This window comes from Ahaetulla prasina, chromosome 1, assembly GCF_028640845.1.
Source record: "Ahaetulla prasina isolate Xishuangbanna chromosome 1, ASM2864084v1, whole genome shotgun sequence".
NCBI classification, from domain to species: Eukaryota; Metazoa; Chordata; class Lepidosauria; order Squamata; family Colubridae; genus Ahaetulla; species Ahaetulla prasina.
Window position 1 is genome coordinate 98,023,457 of NC_080539.1, and position 21,021 is coordinate 98,044,477.

At 36.9% G+C, this 21,021-nt stretch overlaps 1 protein-coding gene across 4 annotated transcripts in view; it reads right to left on the reverse strand.

The window, feature by feature from the left end:
• Positions 1-21,021, reverse strand: part of LOC131191618 (SAM and SH3 domain-containing protein 1-like) — a 702,583-nt gene that overhangs the window by 195,970 nt on the left and 485,592 nt on the right. The window contains exon 1 of one of the 4 annotated variants that reach the window (XM_058169992.1): positions 8,796-9,035. The exons of the other annotated variants lie outside the window; for them this stretch is intronic. The gene's annotated coding sequence lies outside the window, so the exon portion shown is untranslated. Of the gene's footprint in view, positions 1-8,795; positions 9,036-21,021 lie in introns of those variants that run through there. 4 annotated transcript variants of the gene reach the window in all.

Genomic DNA, 21,021 nt, shown 5'->3' on the forward strand with positions numbered 1-21,021 from the left:
AAATATATTGTATTAGATTATAACATAGGTGAAAGATATGTTTAAAGATGTACCTGACCAAAAATTTATTCACAATGATTTTTTTATTATGCTTGTAAAAAATAAAATAAAAAAAATGTTGGCAAAAAAAAAAAAAAGAAGAAGCATTAGTCTAATTCTTATTATAACAGCAAAAGAAGCCAATTCCCACTGGATTGCCTTCCCTTTTTCTACCAGATGAGTAAGATGGCCTTTCCATAATGAACAGCTTCATTTATATTAATGCTACAGGGGAAAAATGACTTAATTGTAGATCAAGATCTCATCTAATAAGCAGATTCTAAACAGCTCAAAAAGAAGGCAACTTTCTGCCAATCTGTCAAGATACAAATTAAGGAAATTACCTTAGAACATAAATTATGCTGATCAGTAATTAGGCCATGAAAATGGTATTTATAGATTTGCACTTATTTTGACTTTAACCCTAAAGCTCAACTAAGATACTTGGAGTAGAGTTTGAAAATGCGCCGTTAGCACTTTTATAGTCTCCATTTCATTAACACAGCATCTTCATTAAATTAAAGGTCTATTAAAAAGTACTCCATTCTCAGTCTTTACAACCAAGAGTTGTAGATGCAATTTTCTAGGTGCCTTTTTAAGTGAAATCTGTTGTCTTAAGAACTATACCAACTGAAGCTACAATTGAAAATACAATGTAGGTTTGGGAAAAGGACCAGGGGCTCAACACACATACCAGTACTTTCTTCTCTAATTTCTTAGGGATCTTTTGAGATTTATCTCGTATCAGATAAATAAATCAGTACTTTAGCATCCTTGGTAGAAAAACTACCAAGAGGGAAGGAGACAGGGAAGGAAGAAAGAAGAGGGAGGAGGGAGGAAGGAAGAAAGAAGAAAGATCCAGGAGGGAGGAAAGAAGGTTTCTGATGCTCCATGACATCTTCCTACAAAAAAGAAACATCAGTGGTGAAACTGTCAGGAAACCAGAAGTCATTCCTGTTCCCACTGGATTGCCTTCCCTTTTTCTACCAGATGAGTAAGATGGCCTTTCCATAATGAACAGCTTCATTTATATTAATGCTACAGGGGAAAAATGACTTAATTGTAGATCAAGATCTCATCTAATAAGCAGATTCTAAACAGCTCAAAAAGAAGGCAACTTTCTGCCAATCTGTCAAGATACAAATTAAGGAAATTACCTTAGAACATAAATTATGCTGATCAGTAATTAGGCCATGAAAATGGTATTTATAGATTTGCACTTATTTTGACTTTAACCCTAAAGCTCAACTAAGATACTTGGAGTAGAGTTTGAAAATGCGCCGTTAGCACTTTTATAGTCTCCATTTCATTAACACAGCATCTTCATTAAATTAAAGGTCTATTAAAAAGTACTCCATTCTCAGTCTTTACAACCAAGAGTTGTAGATGCAATTTTCTAGGTGCCTTTTTAAGTGAAATCTGTTGTCTTAAGAACTATACCAACTGAAGCTACAATTGAAAATACAATGTAGGTTTGGGAAAAGGACCAGGGGCTCAACACACATACCAGTACTTTCTTCTCTAATTTCTTAGGGATCTTTTGAGATTTATCTCGTATCAGATAAATAAATCAGTACTTTAGCATCCTTGGTAGAAAAACTACCAAGAGGGAAGGAGACAGGGAAGGAAGAAAGAAGAGGGAGGAGGGAGGAAGCATGGGGGAAGAGAGGAAGGAAGAAAGAAGAAAGATCCAGGAGGGAGGAAAGAAGGTTTCTGATGCTCCATGACATCTTCCTACAAAAAAGAAACATCAGTGGTGAAACTGTCAGGAAACCAGAAGTCATTCCTGTTCCCACTATTTTTTTGTCCACCCATGGTCATTTTGTTTCTCTATTCAAGTAAGGTAGTATTTCTAAAATGATGATCCAATGGCGACACAGGTTATCTCTCTCTCTCTCTCTCTCTCTCTCTCTCTCTCTCTCTCTCTCTCCCTCCCTCCCTCCCTCCCTCTCCCTCACTCACACACACACAATGAACACAAAATTATTTATTTGTAACGAAAGTGTGGAAAATACACAAAAAGCCCATTAAAGTAGAATCAAAAGCAACAAATGTTCAATTCCATCATTTTCAAGAGAACAATACACAAATATAAATCACATTTAGGAGATGGCATGTTCGTGCAAATGAACAATTCACAAATATTTCATACACATACGTATAGAATTAAAAGCCAGGCTGTTCAACAATCTTGATTTTATAGAGAACATAAAACCATTTTTAGTGAAAAACAAAGCAAAAGACGTAGTAAACCCTGATTTAAATTCTTAACTGTCAATTTTTTCTGCCTACCATTACCGCTAAACATTCTTCTCTGATTATAATTGCTGTAAAATTGCATGTTTTTGCCCTTCCTCTGGACAAGTAGGTTGAAATTAGTAGTTCTGTGGAGCTGCAGTTGAGTCATTAAAACGTGAGGTGGGGGGAAGGAAAAGATAGGGGATTATTAACCTGTTATATATTATGGAGGTTGCCGAGGTGGTTCTTAGATGGACTGCAAATCCAATCGTGAATGCATTCTTTTCAAATTATACAGTACGTAATCAATTTAGCATGTGCTACTTGATGGAAAAATAAGCTCACAGAGGTTAATAATAATGCCAATAATGGTAATGCAAACTAACCCCCTCCCCCCTCACTAAGTTGAATGTTGCTGGGAAGAAGATCATAGGGCATAATGACTTCCCATTTTCCTAACTGTTTAGTATTTATCTCATTATTTTTAATTTTGGGTTAGATCTATTAAATCTAGTGCACCTCACTGACGGAATAATTTATAAAGATACTTAAAAGCTACAATGCTCTACAGTGCAGTAGAAAACAAGCAGTTTATACCAAGATAGGGGTTTCATCATCTTTTCATAACATTAAAATGTACAACCCACAATAATGTGGTAATGTCTGGATCGCACCAGATAGTCAACAATTGTCAGACAGATTGTATATGTAATTTTCTTTCTTCTTATCTAGTGATTTTTTTCTCTGTTGGCAAAAATAAATGTGTGGCTAAACTAAAAAAATGCTACATATGAAATATTATGTAAATTAAATATATCCTTATTTGCATGCTTAAATAAATCAAAATGAGATAAGTTATTCAAAAAATCACTATCGATTAAAAAAAGATTACTACACTATAATGCTTTGAAAGAGTTCTTTTTTTGTTTTATGTCTGCAGTAAAAATTCATCCCCTCATTTCCTTCCATTTTATAATTTAAAAATATGAAAGATGATCCAAGGATCAATGGCCCATTTGTTCAACAAGAGATTCCTCCAGAAAGCATAATTTATGCTCTTTCAAGAACAAGAGTAAAAATGCTGCTTCATTTTCTGAAAAGGAATTTCTACACAGGGCACCCACTTATAATCTGGTAAATGAATCTGCTGAATACATTGTGCACTAAATAAAGGAATTAATTGGAAACATCCTCTGGTGAATTTGATTTCTCTGGACATTTTTACATTATTAGATTTTAGATAAGGAAATCTGGTCGGTGGGGGCTACAAAGACTCCCTGAGACACAGTTGCAAATATCTCATACCCTTTCAAAAGTTATCTCTGGTTTAGGAAAAGCATAATCTGGGGTTACCACACCTATGAGATAGAAATTAGTTCAGGCAAGATCTTAAATCAAGAAGTTTCCATCCTTGACAACTGAAATAAAGAACTGTAGCTATGCGATAAAGAACATGCTTTGCACTCAGAAAATCCAAAACTTAATCTCTTAACAGTTTCTGATAGGGCTGGGGGGGAAAAAAGCACCTGATATCTGATATTTTTTATGTTACTTAATCCTTTTAGGATATTTTGTAAATTTCATGGTATTAAACTGGGATTGTGTATTTCCACCTGCTCAAGGGATTTGCAAGGCATGAAGACAGCCACACACACTAAACAATTTGCCAATGTTTGTTTTGGGAGATCAAGGCTGCGCCCGTTAAAACCCAAAACCGCTCAAAATACAAAAAGGGACCCTATCAATATTTCTGTCCGCCCACACAGTATGGAGGTAGGGAAGCTCTACAGACCAAAAAGGGAATTGCTGGTAATTTTCTCTCCTATACCTATTGTAACAGCTTGATTTTTTTTTATTAAAAAAAAGGTTAATTTCATATTGTTTTTAACACTGGAAACAGCCTTCATGTCACATTTTTATTATGAATCAGGCATCCTTTAAGAAAGCTTAGTTTAGCAATGACAAATGTTTTCTCCGATAAAAACACAACCAGCTTTACACCATGTTGTTTCCTTTTGTGCAAGGAACATTGTTCATGGGGAAAATAAGATAGAGAAAACATGTACAACCTAGCTTCTGGAATTCTTTCCAACACTTTTATCATTGTTTTGAATGTAATAAAGGACAGAAAGTTCAGAAGGGGACAGTCTTCAATATTCTAAGCCACTGTCCCGCTGCCTATTCTATAACTATGTTATTGGGAGAATTTGGGGTTTTTTTTTTCTGCAGCTCCTAAACCACTTTCAGTTTTAATAATTCTTTTGCTGCTTTCTGCCCTTGCAAACCAGATTTGATTCCATGCTAAAGACAGAAAGTCCTGAACCCCTGAAAAGGTATAAGAAATAAAATAAACAAGCAATACTAAGGGCAGGATATAAGAAAAAAGAAAGATAAAATTAATATACGCTAAAACTACAGAGCTTATTTTCTCCCAACTTCTGGTTGCTACTAATTATCCGAGAAACAATGATGGCGAACCTTTTTCGGCATCGAGTGCCCAAATCGGAGCGCGCGCCACAGCCCGGAAGCTCAACAAACAGATGGCGAACCTATGGCACGCGTGCCAGAGATGCACACTTTTTGTGGGCATGCGCACCATTACCAGCTGCTCTTCTGGTTTCCGGTGCGTGTATGCGTGCCAGCCAACTGATCTTTGCGCGTGCTGGAGACCTGGAGACCTGAAGACCGGCTGGCTGGTGCGCATGTGTCTTCCTTCCTTCCTTCCTTCCTTTTGTAAATTTTCTACTACTTTCTGTAAAACTTGTTGAAAATAAATAATAAAATATGTTTAATCTGCATTCATTCATTACCCATACATTTGATCTCCTTTTCTCCTGTGTGAACCTTAAATAACCCACCATACTGCATTCAACGTATTTCTCTTGATATACACCGAATACCTAATTCCATATAATTAACTGGGGAAAATCATATTCTTATGTTTAGGCATTTTTTAAAATCATCTTTCAGCAATCGTTCATTTTTTGCAACAGACCACAAATTACCCACTATTTTTCTACTGGAATTTGCACATCATAAAAATTTCCTATCCTTAGGAAATGTTCCAAGGGACAGAAATTCAACTTCCTGGCCCAGTTTTTCACTATTTATGCATAACTTGCAATTATTCAGTCCATTTTCCTTGTCATACAGCCACCTTGATCTTTGATACATTAATTTACATACTATTCATTGCATTATTTAATACATCTATTATTCAGTTCAGTCATGCAAGAAATATACACACTTTTATGTCCCAATCTTTAATGTCAGGGCATTCCTTATAAAACATATCCCTTAATACAGTAGCAACCAAAGGGAACGACCATGCCTTTCTGTTCAGTCTTGAAGCATTCACTAAATATTGCATGTATTCCCACACATGCTTTACTTCCATCATACACAGATATCTTCAAGACCATATTTGCATAAAACAGTCATATCAGTTTTCTTTCTTATATTCAAACATTTCTCAATGGCCTGCTGAAGAGCAAAACTCCAGTCTATGCATTATGTGCCAAACTTCATTTTCCAAATTTTGCTTATTCTCATTTCTTGTATTCTTTAAATCTATAATGGCCTGTGGGAATATATGTTAGGAACAAGAGGAGAAAGGGCTGCAGCCAGTGCTGCATTCAGGTAAGAGGCAACCCAGCCCACAGAAGTAAGACTACCTCAAAGTGCTGACAAAATCAGGTTTCTGCCTGCCAAATATCTTCTCATGTACTATTAACAAACTAGCCCTCTTATGGATTTTAAATTTAGTTCATTTATCTAATTTTTTTATTTGTAAAATTTATTAGCCAACTATCTTGCCACAATGGTAGCTCTGGGCGGTTTACAATATTAAAAGTCTTACTAGCCTTTTCTTCATACTGGTGAACAATAATATCATTCATATAGACTTTACACAAATATGAAGTCACAACTGCCCCATAAGCAAACAACATTAATATTGTAAAATTTCTCCAATTACTATGTAGAGCTGCAAGCTTCTTCATAGCTTTTATGATTTGTTTTCATTATTCTTTTCCTTGAAATACTTACAGCATTAATCTCAATTCTACTTTTTCACTTATTGTGGCTGATTGCACAGCCAGCCAGATACTTGGATTGCATTTGTTATTTTTATCCACCTATAATGTCCTTACCTGGGAAAGGGATCGGTTGTCCTTTGATGGTGTTAAAAATATAATCACAGGATGTAAGATGTTCCAAGTAAAACTGACTTTTGCAATCGACTGATGGTGATTTTATCAATGCTGATGGTGTTAAAGTGTTGCTCCAGATGTTTTGGGATTGCACTCAAGGTACCTATTACTAATGTTATTGTCTTTGCTACCTTCCAGATATCATCTTCTCATTGAATTTGATTCGTAATAGCAGGTCATTATTTCTTTCTTTTTAGACTTTGTATATTTGCAATGAGTAAACAATTTTCTTCCAGTAATCCTGAAGCTGCTGGTCCTGGATGTTCAACAGTCAACAGTCCTGAGTCCTGTACCCCGTTTGTCACCAGCACCTAGCATTGTCCTTGTTAACCAGGTTGATGACTGATTCAGTGTGGATTTGTGTAAATTACGTCTCACCATATTTATCTCCCTTCTCTGATGAGACTTGGTTAAACCTCTGGCATTGTTCTCATTCTCTTTGGAGCATGCATTCCCCACAACTATGTCAAGATAGTGCTTCACTGGAGGATTATTATTATTATCTCTCTATAAATATCTAAAATAACATTTCTAGCACCCCCTTACTTCCCAGCTGCACCCCAAAGTAATTTTATTTCTTGCATGTTTTAATCCCTTTCACACTTCTGGAGATTTCCATTTTAGTTGTCTTCATTTACTTCCAAATTTTTCTTTCCATCAAAATCTTTTTCCATTTTCTGTTTTGCTCTCTTTGCTTTGATTACATTCTTTGCAAACTTCATTTACTCTCTCTTTCTTTGTTCCTCTTTCTGGGTCTTTTTTAGCAAAAGAAGTGGTGAAAGAGTCCCCAATTAGAGTCTTACAATCTAGACCACTTGTAACAATCCTACGTAAGATGCGCTGTTGCTAACTTGCTACTGAATTAATGCTCCAGCTCTGCTAATGACTTCACCTTGTTCTCCTCTTGTGAAGAGCAGAAAAGCTGCTACCATTGTTTCTGCCTCTTCTACTCAGCCAAACTGCTGGCAACAGCAGGAAGAGAACAATGGAGGCTAGAAAATGTTTCTCATTTTCTTCCCCACGCCAGATAAACCTTCTTTGACCTGGAAGCTGGAACATAAGCAGAGCCATGGTTGCTAAAATTGGGCAGTTTGGATCATCTTCTAGACGCCTTTTCTGAGTGTCCTACCTCAGGGATTTATCTTAGCTTGGTTGGGAGAAGATAGACCCAGAAAAAAGAATGGGGGCCAATATTTGCTGGCATGATTTCTCTTCCACAGAGAGCCTACAGAGGAAAAGGTGACAGATGAGTGTGCATTGGTCTTCTAGATAGGGTGGGATGGAGTTCTATCAGACCACTTAAAAGTATTTCCCCCCACAACTATCCTATGATCATCCAATGAATTATGACCCACAGTTTGCGAACTCCTGCATTAAGCATAAATGCTTAAAGACCTTTTATTTTATATTTATTTATTTAATTTATACAGCCTCCCATCTCATTGTTGTGACTCTGTATGGCTTACGAAGTAAGAAATAAATAAAAATAATACAAGTAATCATAAAAATCAATAGAGACAACTCTTAAAACCATATGGGGAGGGGGAGCAGGATACACTTAAAAAGAAAGATCAAGAGACTTAAAGAAAGCTTAGTATAAATTAGGACAAAGCCTGACAGTTTGGGAATGCTGCCAAACCTTACTTAAATCAGTGTTACGCATTGCTTTAATACTATTTTGCAGGTCCAGTCATGTGCACACATACTTTTAAGAGAGAGGTCTTATTCATTTGGGCGGGAGCTCTTTCCTTCAACTTCAGTGATCCAGTGACCACACCTGTTGTTATAGTTGCATCTTGATTATATTACTAAGATTTAATTGTGATGACTAACAGGATGAATTATTCCTTAAGCACACAGAGAATGTGACTGAAAAAGGCAGGATTAACCAAAAATGTCTACTTTTCTTCATGAAGGGCAAGATGGGCAACTGATCTAAACGTATTTAGTGACACCAATTCAAAACCTTTATTTTACATAAACAACTCACAGGCAAGTCCAATAATAATAGTGACTCATAATGCTACTACTTACAGTTGCAATTTATTCTTGAAAATGTTTTATTTCCCTCTATCATCTCCTATATCCTGAGGCTGAAGCATGTACAAAACTAAGTAGCTTGAAGGTTGACATATATAATAAGTAGAAGACTTTTCCTTCTTGAGGCACACAGATACTACAGACATAAACAGTTGTATCGCTGCCCATTTCACTGAAGAATACTCTGAGTGGTGTACAACTAGCAACAGTTAAAATAATATCATAACCGATAAGGCAATTAAAACAAATAAAGCTCACTGTATTTACCTATTTGTTTGTAATTGCAGAGACAATTACATTGGCAGAACTGATAGATGTTTGGCTTTCAGAATGAAGGAGCATTTCCCGAAATGGGTCCAGATAGCTTTGAGTAATCCAACAACAGCAAATCATGGCCACAAAATGCCTTCTTCAGCCATTGTGAGACATTTATTAGCTACGGGTTAACAAGTTGATCCGTTCAAAGTTTGATTGCGCCACAGGAACTCTCATTTTCAGTAGTTGCCATCAATCGATTGAAGCCTCCTCTATGCCTGCAGAAACAGCTGTGTGTCAACCTACATCTCCTATGGGTGTGAAGTTTGCCATTGGTTGTTCCCTGCACACGTGACATGTTTAAGTAATGTTCTTGTTAGATCTGATATTTTTTGCTGATTTTGAACTGCGTTATTGTAAGTTTGGTACTGATGAGTCAATATGAAATGCTTGCATATACCGCTGTTCGTCTTTTAATTGTACTGTTTAAAACAAATAAACCTAAATAAAAAGCAAGATTGCAAGAGAATAACCGCTATCTAGGTCCAAAACAGCCATCTTGTGGGCTCTCCATGGGAATCTCAAAGTTGCTAGAAAAAACATATTCTAAGACCTTTCTGGAAGGCTAGGAGGCTGACCTCACAGACCTCAGTCTGTCTCTGTGTTTGTGGCTGTTTGTATGGGTATGGGTATGTAGGTAGTCCTTGACTTACAACCATTCACTTAGTGATGATCTGATATTACAGCGGCACTGAAAAAAGTGACAAAGCTGTTTTTCGCACTTATGATCATTGCAGCATCCTTATGGTCATGTGATCAAAAACCAGACACTTGGCAACTGGCCTGTATTTATGATGGTTGCAGTGTTCTGGGATCATGTGATGACTTTTTGTGACCTTCTGACAAGCAAAGTCAATGGGGAAGCCAGAGTCACTTAACAATGATGCTACTAACTTGACGACTATGGTGATTCATTTAGCAACCATGGCAAGAAAGTTCATAAAATGGAGCAAAACTCACTTAACAACTGTTATATTAGCAACAGAAATTTTGGTCTCAATTGTGGTCATAAGTCAAGGACTACCGATAATGATGTTCCAGAGGGCAGGAGCCACTGCCAAAAAGATACATCTTCTGGGAAACGTGAAACCTAAAGTATAATTGTGTAACTATTCTATTAGTTTTGTAAACTTGGATTGAACCTATTTCCATTGTCATATAAACAAACCTCTTTTCTCTTTCATTCCTATTTCAGTAGTATTTCTGAACTGAATGGAAGGCTTGAGCAACTGCTTCATTTTAAGTATAGTCTGAAGACTTTGTATCCAGTCTTACTTGTATATTAGGTGGAAATTTTAATATTTCAGGATGTTAAGGATAATACTGTGTTTCCTCAAAAAAAAGACAGGGTCTTATATTAATTTTTGCTCCAAAAGATGAATTAGGGCTTATTTTCTGGTTCAGTTTTATTTTGGGGAAAATACGGTACTAAATGCACCCATCTGGTTGACAATCTTAACTGGGGCTTATTTTGGAGTAGGGCTTATATTACGAGCATCCTGAAAAATTATGCTAGGACTTATTTTCCAGTTGGGTCTTATTTTCGGGAAAACAGGGTATTGCCATAACTGGATATTTTAAAAAGTGTTTGATTTTTTTAAAAATGAAACTATCAAATAGCATACAAATGGGGTGGAAACATAAAACCATCTAAAATTAGCCAGCTTCAAAGTTTTAAGACAGAAAATAAAAACAGCAGCAAAAAGATGACAGAAGCAAAAGCAAACCTTTACCATGCAAGTCAATCAAAGCCAAGATGAGGTGTTGACACCAAACTTGGAAATCTTTTGGTACCAGCTGTAACTGAACTGAGAAGGAATTTTACAGTCTGGACACCTGTATCAAGAATTCCATTGCCAAAGAGTGAATCCCTAAAGAATGCAGCATCATGAAGTGGAAAAGATTTGCCATTTTTGCTTTTCATTGGTGCTTAACAAGATAATGTTCAAAGCAGTGTTCTTGGACCAACACTCTTCATATTATACATTAATGATCTCTGTGACCATATTAAAAGTTATTGTGTTCTCTTCGCTGACGATGTCAAACTATTTAACACTACCAACAGTACAGCTACTCTTCAAAAAGACCTTGACTTTGTGTCAGAATGGTCAAAAACTTGGCAACTCCAAATCTCAACCAGCAAATGCTCTGTCTTACACATTGGAAAAAAGAATCGGAACACTAAATACAAACTCGATGGACATTACCTTACAGATAACCCCCACCCTGTTAAAGACCTTGGAGTTTTCATATCCAATGATCTAAGTGCCAAAGCCCACTGCAACTACATCGCAAAAAAGGCTTTAAGAGTTGTAAACCTAATCTTATGTAGCTTCTTCTCCAGAAACACTACACTGCTAACCAGAGCTTATAAAACATTTGCTAGACCAATTCTTGAATACAGCTCGCCTGTCTGGAACCCATACCACATTTCAGACATCAATACAATTGAACGTGTCCAGAAATATTTTACAAGAAGAGTTCTCCACTCCTCTGAATACAACAAAATACCTTATGCCACCAGACTTGAAATCTTGAATTTAGAAAACTTAGAACTCCGCCACCTTCGACAAGACCTGTGTTTAACTCATAGAATCATCTATTGCATTGTCCTTCCTGTTGAAGACTACTTCAGCTTCAATCATAACAATACAAGAGCAAACAATAGATTTAAACTCAATGTTAACCGTTTCAATTTTGATTGCAGGAAATATGAGTTCCGTAACAGAGTTATTAGTGCTTGGAACACACTACCTGACTCTGTGGTCTCTTCTCAAAATCCCCAAAGCTTTAACCAAAAACTCTCTACTATTGACCTCACCCCATTCCTAAGAGGTCTATAAGGGGCGTGCATAAGAGCACAAACGTGCCTACCGTTCCTGTCCTATTGTTTCCTTTCATAATAGCCAATTAATATAGTTATTACATACTTATGCTCATATATATGCTTATATATTATATAGTTATTTTCATGCTTATGCTTATATATACTGTTGTGACAAATAAAAATAAAAAAAAATAATGAATCTGTACAATTTTCTCTTAGGAGTATTTTACTCAGCTTTCAGGTATTGCTTTAAAACCTCATAGGTTCCAGTAGTATTTAATCTTCTGTAGGCAGGTAAGTATAGTGAATATAAATACTTTGAGGGCTAAGATCTTAATCTGTCATAGTTTATAAATGGCAATCATTGCAGTAGAATAAAGAGTTAATAGACTGGCTTCTTTCAGTACCAAACAAGAGATTCATAAAAGAGCTTATTTAACGCACTTGTCAATTTAAGTCTGCTAGCATCATGCTCTCTTTTAAGCCAATTATAAGCCAAACATAATAGAGAAAGGCAGGAGGAATGGATCTAAGTCTCACATAATCTCACTAGATCATTGCTGAGCTTGCTCCTACTAAAGGTTTAGTGCCAGAAGCCACATCAACAGAACATAAGCCAACTGTAATCATGTTGACTATGCTAAAGCTTCTCTTTGAATTGTGGGGAGCTGAGAAGTTTCTTGGAGACCTAGGTATGTTTCATGGCATTGGTGAATACTAGCTTGAGTACTCAGGTTGTGCACCAATTGCAACCTTTCCTAGATTGTGAGACTCTGCGCTCAATCATTCATGTCCTAGTCATCTCTCTTTTGGATTACTGCAATGTCCTCTACATGGGGCTACTCTCGAAAAGCATTCAGATCCTAAACTGGTACAGAATGCAGCAGCACAGACAGTTCTGGAGACCCCTAGGATGGTGCATGTAAGACTGCTGTTGTCAGTGTTCCAGAAAAAAAACCAATTCCAAGTAAAAACTCTGAAGCAAGAATTTTTCTAAGTTCTATTTACTAGAATAGGTAAACTGGCACATTTGGGAAAACTCGAATCTGAGAGGTCCGGGTTTTCCCTCAGTAAATCAAAGCCCCCCCCAAACCATCCCCTCAGTCCTCAGTTGATCACATGCTCCATTCACCCTCTGTCCCAACTCGAGACAGCCATCTGACCACTCCTTCTCTAGATGCAGGATCAGCCTCACCTTGACCGACAGGAAGAATGCTATAATGTCTAAAGACAACCCCTATACTAAATCCCCCCTCCTACTTTCCCACGGGACAGCACGGAAGCTTCCAGCCTAATATGGCTTCCAAAGCTGACATCTGTTACAAGAGCTGCATTGGTTGGCAGTTTAATTGTAGCTCCAGTTCAAAGTGTTGGTAATCACCTTTCATGGCATTGGGCCAGGTTATCTGAGCAACCATTGTTCCAGTGGGATTGGCCCACCCCATTCACTCCAGCAGAAGAGGCATCTTGCGGACTCCAATGGCCAAGTCATTTTGGCTAGGGGGTTTAGGAGAAGAGCCTTCTCTTCTGTAGCTCCGCCCTCTGGAACATTTTGCTGCGGGAGGCGACATCCACTTCCATTCTTCTGGCCTTTTAGAAGGACCTTAAAATATTGTTGTGCTGATTGGCCTGGGGATCTGATGGGGTCGTGCTATGCTGGAGGTGGTTGGTTGAGCGAGAAACATTAGCCCACCCCCACCCTGTTCATCTCCTTGGTTTGTTAGCCTTTATTTAATTGTTGTTCATTTTAATGTTTTCATATTTATGCTTTTATGGCACAGTAAGCAGCCCAGAGACACTTTGGATAGTGAGACGGGCAGCATATAAAAATAAATACATACCATAAATAAACATATTTTTAGCATTCATAATCTTCAATCACTTTATTTCCTGAAAGCAATTTATTATAGATTGCTCAAAGTTCAAAAACTTTATAATCAAAATCCAAGGTTTTTGTTGGTTTGATATAAGAGCTGAGGAAACTTTGAGTCGCATTTAAAATAGATCTTTGAATGAAAAGATACTTTACATATTTATAACGGCTGATGGGCTAAGACCGCTATACACCACCTAAATTACTTATTTGAAAAGAGAAAGAGAGAAAGCAAGATCATTTGAGACATTTCAGAGTGCAATTTTCTGCTGAATCTGCAAGATATACTATGGTTTAGAGTCTAGTAGAAAGTTGAAATTTTAAGTTTAGTTGGATGTTTGCAAACATTGCATTTTTGTTGTATTTCAAATGGGTCAGTTGCTTTTCATTTCCACTAAAGAAGAACTTATTACTTTCCCTTCACTTTTCGTAAAATTTAGTGATATCTATAATAGTGCTAGAAGAAGACTCTAGGAATAGCAGAACCATCCTGGTTTGCTTAATAGGTTTTAAAATCAATCCTAAACAGCCCCATTAGAATTCAGCCAAATGCACTATCATTCCAGCAAGGGTGATCATTTAAAGAGAAATGATTTTCCTTCACAGCAACTTTTTGCCAAACTTAAAGAGACAGTTATGCTGAAGAGAAGGAAGAGGACTCAGCCTGCAAATTTGCACTTTAAAAAAAAAATTCACCCAGGAAATATTCTTTACAATAGTGCCACCTTCCTTTGAATTCTAAGTCAGATATAGCCTAATGAATAGTCTTTCAAATAATCTGATCCATTGAGAAACTGCATCCGAACAGAAAATATTAAATATAGGAAAAATGCTACTATCAGAAAAATGTTGTATATAAGGCCCAGAATGTCACAAAGTTCTTTAATACCGCTATTTATTCATTTATTTATTTGTTTATTATTTTATTTATTAAATTTATTTGCCACCCATTTCATTTTGAGTGACTCTGGGCGGCTTATAGTATGAAAACTTTGAAAAGTTTTTAAGTATACATATTCACCCAATAAAATGGCAATACAAAAAAAAAATCTTTAACACAACATGGAGAAGGAAAGAGCTGGATACATGGGGGTGGGGGGGGGCGGTGAGGTGAGATTAACTCTTACTTAATCAACCAACTCCAGTGAGAAGCTTCTCCACTGGGGCCTCAAGCCATCTAGTAGAACCAGTTCTTATGTAAAGTCAAGAGAGTGGGAACCAATCTCACCTCAGGGCGTAAGATGTTCCAAAGAGCAGGAGCCATGGCAGAGAAGGATCTACTCCCGGACTCCGTCAGCTGAAATTTCTTGACTGACGGGATCCACAGAATGCCCTCTCTTTTGATGTTCAAGGAACTAACCATCAATGATAAATCACCCTGTTGAAATGTGCGGTACCAGAATGCAAATATGTACATGATTTTACCTCAATTTTATAATCACAATAACACTTTGTGTTGCCCGAAGAGTTGGGCCCAAAGACTCCTAATAAGCTTTGTGATTTCAGAAATATTACCCAAGTTCTGACAGTCTAACCACTAACTACACCAGATATTAATATTATACTTGAAGCATAACTTTTGTTATGATGATATTACTTATTATGATATGCTTTCCCATGCCTGCTTCATTACTGCTGATGGTAGGTAAAAAGCAGAGCTTTGGCAGGTAATTTTTTTTTAATAGTGTGGTTGCAGATGATCTACATTGGAAGCCCTATTCCGTGGAATTTCACTGGCAGACTGGCAGCGGGCACTGCATTTGGCAAAGGTTACATGTGAGGTTCTAGCATTGGCTCCTACACCATCTGACCTACATTTGGCACCATCTTCAAAGGGAGCCTGATATAAAATACAGTGTAGTACAGGTAGCCCTTGATTTACAACAGTTCATTCAGTGACCGTTCAAAGTCAAAACAGCACTGAAAAATGTGACTTATGATCATTTTTCACCCTTACGACTGTTGCAGCATCCCCATGGTCACATGTTCAAAATTCAGGTGCTTGGCAACTGGTTCATATTTATGACGGTTGCAGTGTCCTGGGGTCATGTGACCTCCTTTTGCGATCTTTTGACAAGCAAAGTCAATGGGGAATCCAGGTTCACTTAACAACCAGGTTACTAACTTAACAAATGTGGCAAGAAAAGCCATAAAATGTGGCAAACTCACTTAACAAATGTTTTGCTTAGCAACATAAATTTTGGGCTCAATTGTGGTCGCAACTGTAGTCTAATTTGGATACAAGTCTGGATACATGAACAAGCTAGATCCTGAAAGGGATCTATATACAAAAGTCCAGAGAAAAAGAATAATCTCTAATATACCAATATGCAAATCCTTAAATTACTTACTTTTTTTGGATTCAACCTTAATCAAATTATTTATACAAAATTATTAAATACTTGCCTTGTTTCCTACATCAATTTTCAGGATTTATTCCAATAGACAAGAACCTAACATTCAGACATGCCCTGAAGAAGAGAATGAGGAATGAAGTGTCAGCTGACAATTATGCCATTTGGAATAAATTTAGAGACAACAACTCTGTCATTCACCATCTTCCATATCTCCAATTTGAGAAAACTCATTTCACATAACTGCAGCAGCTGTTACAATTTGGATCTCAGAATAGTAATAAACCATATGGTATGGCAAGAAGCCCCTATGCAAATTCTCACATGGACAAATATTATTATTGCAGAGGATAAACAGATCGCTATGTTGACTTCTCTCTGGGGATGTATGGAGTCTTCAACCTAATTTTTAAAATATTGTCTGCTTTCCAGTGAACCAATTAACTGAAAGGGATGCATTTAGATATCTAATCATATTAACTTTTTGAATTATAGGCCTGGGATTTAGAGTTTTTAGCATCACTGGACTAAGAATTCATCATTAAGTAACAGCAGCAGACACGAGATTGGGAAACTGGAAGCTGATTAAAAGATTGTGCAAGAGATTCTAGGTACAAGATTATATTAAGGGCATAGGTTAAATATATTTATTTTACATAATGATTTATACTTTTCTCTTTTAGTACCTAATTCAGGCTAGTTAACAATAACTAAAACCAGCTATTAAATAAGTCAGCTTTTCATTAAGCAATGATAAAGAAGCCTTACATAGAAGCTCCCTGTTATCTATTGGGTAAAATAATCTTGCCAAACCCAGAAAAGTTTATTTCTCACATCTGGTGAAACATAATAAAAGGAGGAGTTAATCAAGCCTCATAGGGCAAAGAGTTCCTCAGAGTACAATCACCGAGAAGGTCCTTCCTGTGTCCTCATCAATCAAGCTTTTACCACAACAGCATGCACATATATATATATATATATATATATATATATATATATATGTAGATCTTTGGTTATTCGGGTTTCTGCGGAGAAAACCCGAATAACCAAAGATCTATATATATATATATATATATATATATATATATATATATATATATATATATATATATATATATGGAGAGAGAGAGAGAGAGAGAGAGAGAGAGAGAGAGAGAGGTTATCCTTAAGTTATGAAGTGTGGGAAGCTGAGTATGGGTCAGGATGACAAAAAGAGGAATGAGTCAGTTGCCATGGGATTAATGTGCATGTAATTATACTGAGTATTCACTCGCCAAATGTAAGTATGAATGTTATTGCTGTCATTGTATCAATGTTCACGCTTTTCTTTAGACAACTATCACATAATTAGACTTCAGAAAAGGCATCTGCCTCTCTCTGTGCCCAACTCACCTCACAAGATTGATGTTGTCGGGGGTGGGGAAAAGGAGGTGTATTGAATATGTTTGCCACCTTGAGTTATTTGTAAAAAATAATAAAGGCAGGATACAAACTAGGCAGCAACATTTTCAGGAAATTTTTGTGAAACCAGATTGGACCAAGAACAGAAGAAGGCTTCCAAAATAGAACAGAACTGAAGATATTGGAACAGCAAGATTGAACGAATAGAAAAGGGAAGGAGTTAATAAAGATTTTCTCCAGGACCTTTTTTACTGAAAGCTCTGCACCTACTGCATCATTTTGCAGATTAATTGCTGATTGCATAAAATATGATGTCAAATTAATAGCCTACGATTGTGAAACTGTGCCTGGGAGTTTTATGAGGTCAATTATATCATTAGTCAGGTGTGGGACCGAACCCCGCTAGCTCTAGCATAAGGGAGGGTGGGGGAACTCTCAAGATTTTTCTTCATCGTTCTTCTAGCCATATCCTCAGTGAGTACCACCTGCAACATCAGCATTAATAACCAAAAGAAAAGTGGCTATCTTCATGCAGGTAGAGAGCAAAAAAACATGCAATTTTAGAAGCTCTTGTTTAAACTATTTTAGCAAACCACCCCAAGTTCAAAACTATTATATAAATATCAGATCTTCATTTCAGTTCCTAAGTGGCAAACGTTTACTACGAGACCAAAAATAAATATTTGTAGTTTGGCTCCCCTCCCTCCCCCCAAAATCACATGTATAGTAGCTTAACATTTGCAGTATCTATCAGGAATGAAAAACAGACCAAGTGTGGAAGAACATACTATTACCAATTTTTCTCTTTCTTCGGTCATCTTTTTTCTTAAATGTCAAGAAATAGCTTGGTAGAAAATTAATTCTGTAATGCATACTTAAAGGATGTATATAATATACTTTCCTATAATTTATTATTGATGTTAATTAAAGGGAAAAGGGAAGAGTAGTTCACTGTCGGACTGGCTGTCGGTTAAATATTTACTAGAAACATGTAGTTTCACTAAATGTTTTTCTGTACCATGGTATAGAAATTTCTATTGTGAGGCAAGTATATCAAAATATCACCTCTCCTCCATATGATCATACAAAGATCCTGCAAAATATGCAGGATAAAAATTGTTTGTGACAACAATCACACAATCAGAGTTTAACCATTTTTGGTGTGGTACCAGTGGTGGGTTGCCCCCGGTTCAGACCAGTTGGCAAGAAACCGGTGGGAGGCTCCGCTCACTGACCCGAACGTTATCAGGAAGTTTCTGTGCATGCGCAGAAGCACGTGCATGCGAGCAAGTGAAGTGAGCCTGTGCGGTCGGTCCCGTTGCGAACCGATAGTAAAGGTAAATAGAACCCACCCCTGCGTGGTACCCATAAGGCACCACAGAAATTGTCGGTGAGGAGAAAGCAGATGGAATAATGGAATGTAGAATACAGTATCCAAACCAGATATGATTGAATATTTTTAAGCAAATGTAAGAAAATTATGAGTTCTTCAGGAAGCAAGCAATTCAAGCCACCATCCAACCATTTCCCCTAAATAACAGTGCTAGAAAAGTATTGCTATTGAAGTATTGTTTCAAACTCAGATGAAAAATAGTATTATGTATGAATCAATAGTTAGCGGAAGATGTTTCAGGTTCCTTCATTATCCAATGAAGCCTCAAAATGTAAGCCATCTATTGAAACTGAATTTTCCAACAATGGATCAAAGGAGCAGAGAAAGAACAAAAGAAAAGCATTTTCAATCACCTCTCCTTTCTTCTGCAGTCTTCCTCTATTTGATGATCTGAATTTATAAGAGTTAAGAGTCCAGCACACTTGAAGGGCATTAGGTTTGCTTAATGGGTTCATTTGTTTTTGATAATGTATACCATTGCACACTCCTGAATCTATCACCTACGACAAGTTATGAAGAACTCATGATCTGCTCATAGATGGCAAGCACGTAACATAAAGCCTTCTGTCATGACTGAACATGAACTTCAGAACTGGCCATTGAGTGGAACTTTCATTCGGCAGTCTCCTGAGGCCCACACAAAAGAGAAATCTGTTTTTGAAGCAGAGATCCAAAAGACCACACAGAGATGGAATCAAAAGAGTGGAAAAAATGAGCAAGGCAAGGGGGAGGGCTATGCCATTTGCCATTACAACCATTATTTTAGAAATAATATAATGACAAAAAGCTTTGTGATCAGGGATAATGAAATCAAGCCAGGCCCTGTCTACTGAAAAAGCAGCTTTTCTACTACATAAGCAGCATAGACTTCACCTTGTAAATGGGAGAGGTAGACCAAGGTTCTCTTACTTTTCTGACTAGTGGTTATCTTTAAGTTTCCAAACTCTGTCCCCAGAGAATGCATACCAACATAATGCAGTGTGGGAAACTCTCCCACTCCTAGAAATATGAAATATTTTGAGGAATATTAAAAAGGAAGAATATTATATTTCTCCAAAGGGAGAAATGAAGAAACATGTCTTTTTTTAAAGACAGAAAGCAGACTCAGTCTTACTTATGTCCCCCACAGCAGATATTTTGTGCCCATTAAGAAAGACTGGGTAGCCCTATCTACACAACGAGAGATCTTCAGCTCCAGGGTGATGGGATTAAGAACAGGACATGATCCTTCAGGCATAATAGGATTAACCCACTACCATTTAGCAGAAGACACAGAGCTCACTACATTACACAATCTCCTAAAGCAGGGGTGTCAAACTCATGTTGTCATGGCGGCGTCATGTGACGTATTGGGACTTTTTTCCCCTTCGCTAAACCGCGTGTAATGCATCCAGTCCTCAGGCTGGGAGTTTGACAGCCCCATCCTAAGGGCATTTCAGACACTGCACAACCCTCATAGCAGCATCTCTAAAACTTATAAAAATCCATGTACTGGTGCTCATCAAACCAATTGGTCAGCTGCACCAGAACCATAAACGCTGGTGGTTCTATTCATCATTAAACCTTCTTTCCAATCACCCTCCATGTTTCCAGTGTCTTTTTTCCCAGCTTGGAACTGAACCAGATGGATATTTCTTCCAACAGTAGTATAAAGAACTGAGCTCTTTCATATATTTTAAAGGGTCCAGATTTAATCCCCCCTCTCCCATTTTCCAAGTATGATGCATTCTTAAAGCTATGCACTATCCAAAGGAAATTGCATCAGAAAAATATATACTCATATCCAATGTTTTCCTTTTGTTGTAACAATACTTGATTTGGGACAATGCTAACTGATACTTATATGACCACATGAGGAATCTTAGTAAAACACTAACCATAAACTTGGAAATGGTACTTAAACCAAAGTGTCTCGAAACCAGTGATGTTTTTAACTTATCCAGAATGTACAATTTCTCACTTCAAAGAATTGGTATTTGAGAAAAGGATCAAATGGATTTGAAACCAAAAAAACTGGAATTCATTAGAGAGACTGAAAAGCATTTCAGGCAGATAGATTATGGATCTAAGGCTTTCCCCCACATTACCATTTTGAACTAGTCATTCACCATAATAATATATATGACATACCAAATAGCTGTTTTAAAATGCAGTTTTTTCCACTCTTCTTCATTTTCCGAAACAACTGTGCAAACATATCTTTTTCTAAGATAGTCAAACTCCTGGGGTAATTTACTTGCCTTTAAATAACAAATGATTTTTTTTCTCAGCACAGTTCTAACCAGGACGATTATTCAAAAACAGTTTTTTTTTCAATATTCCAACTGCAA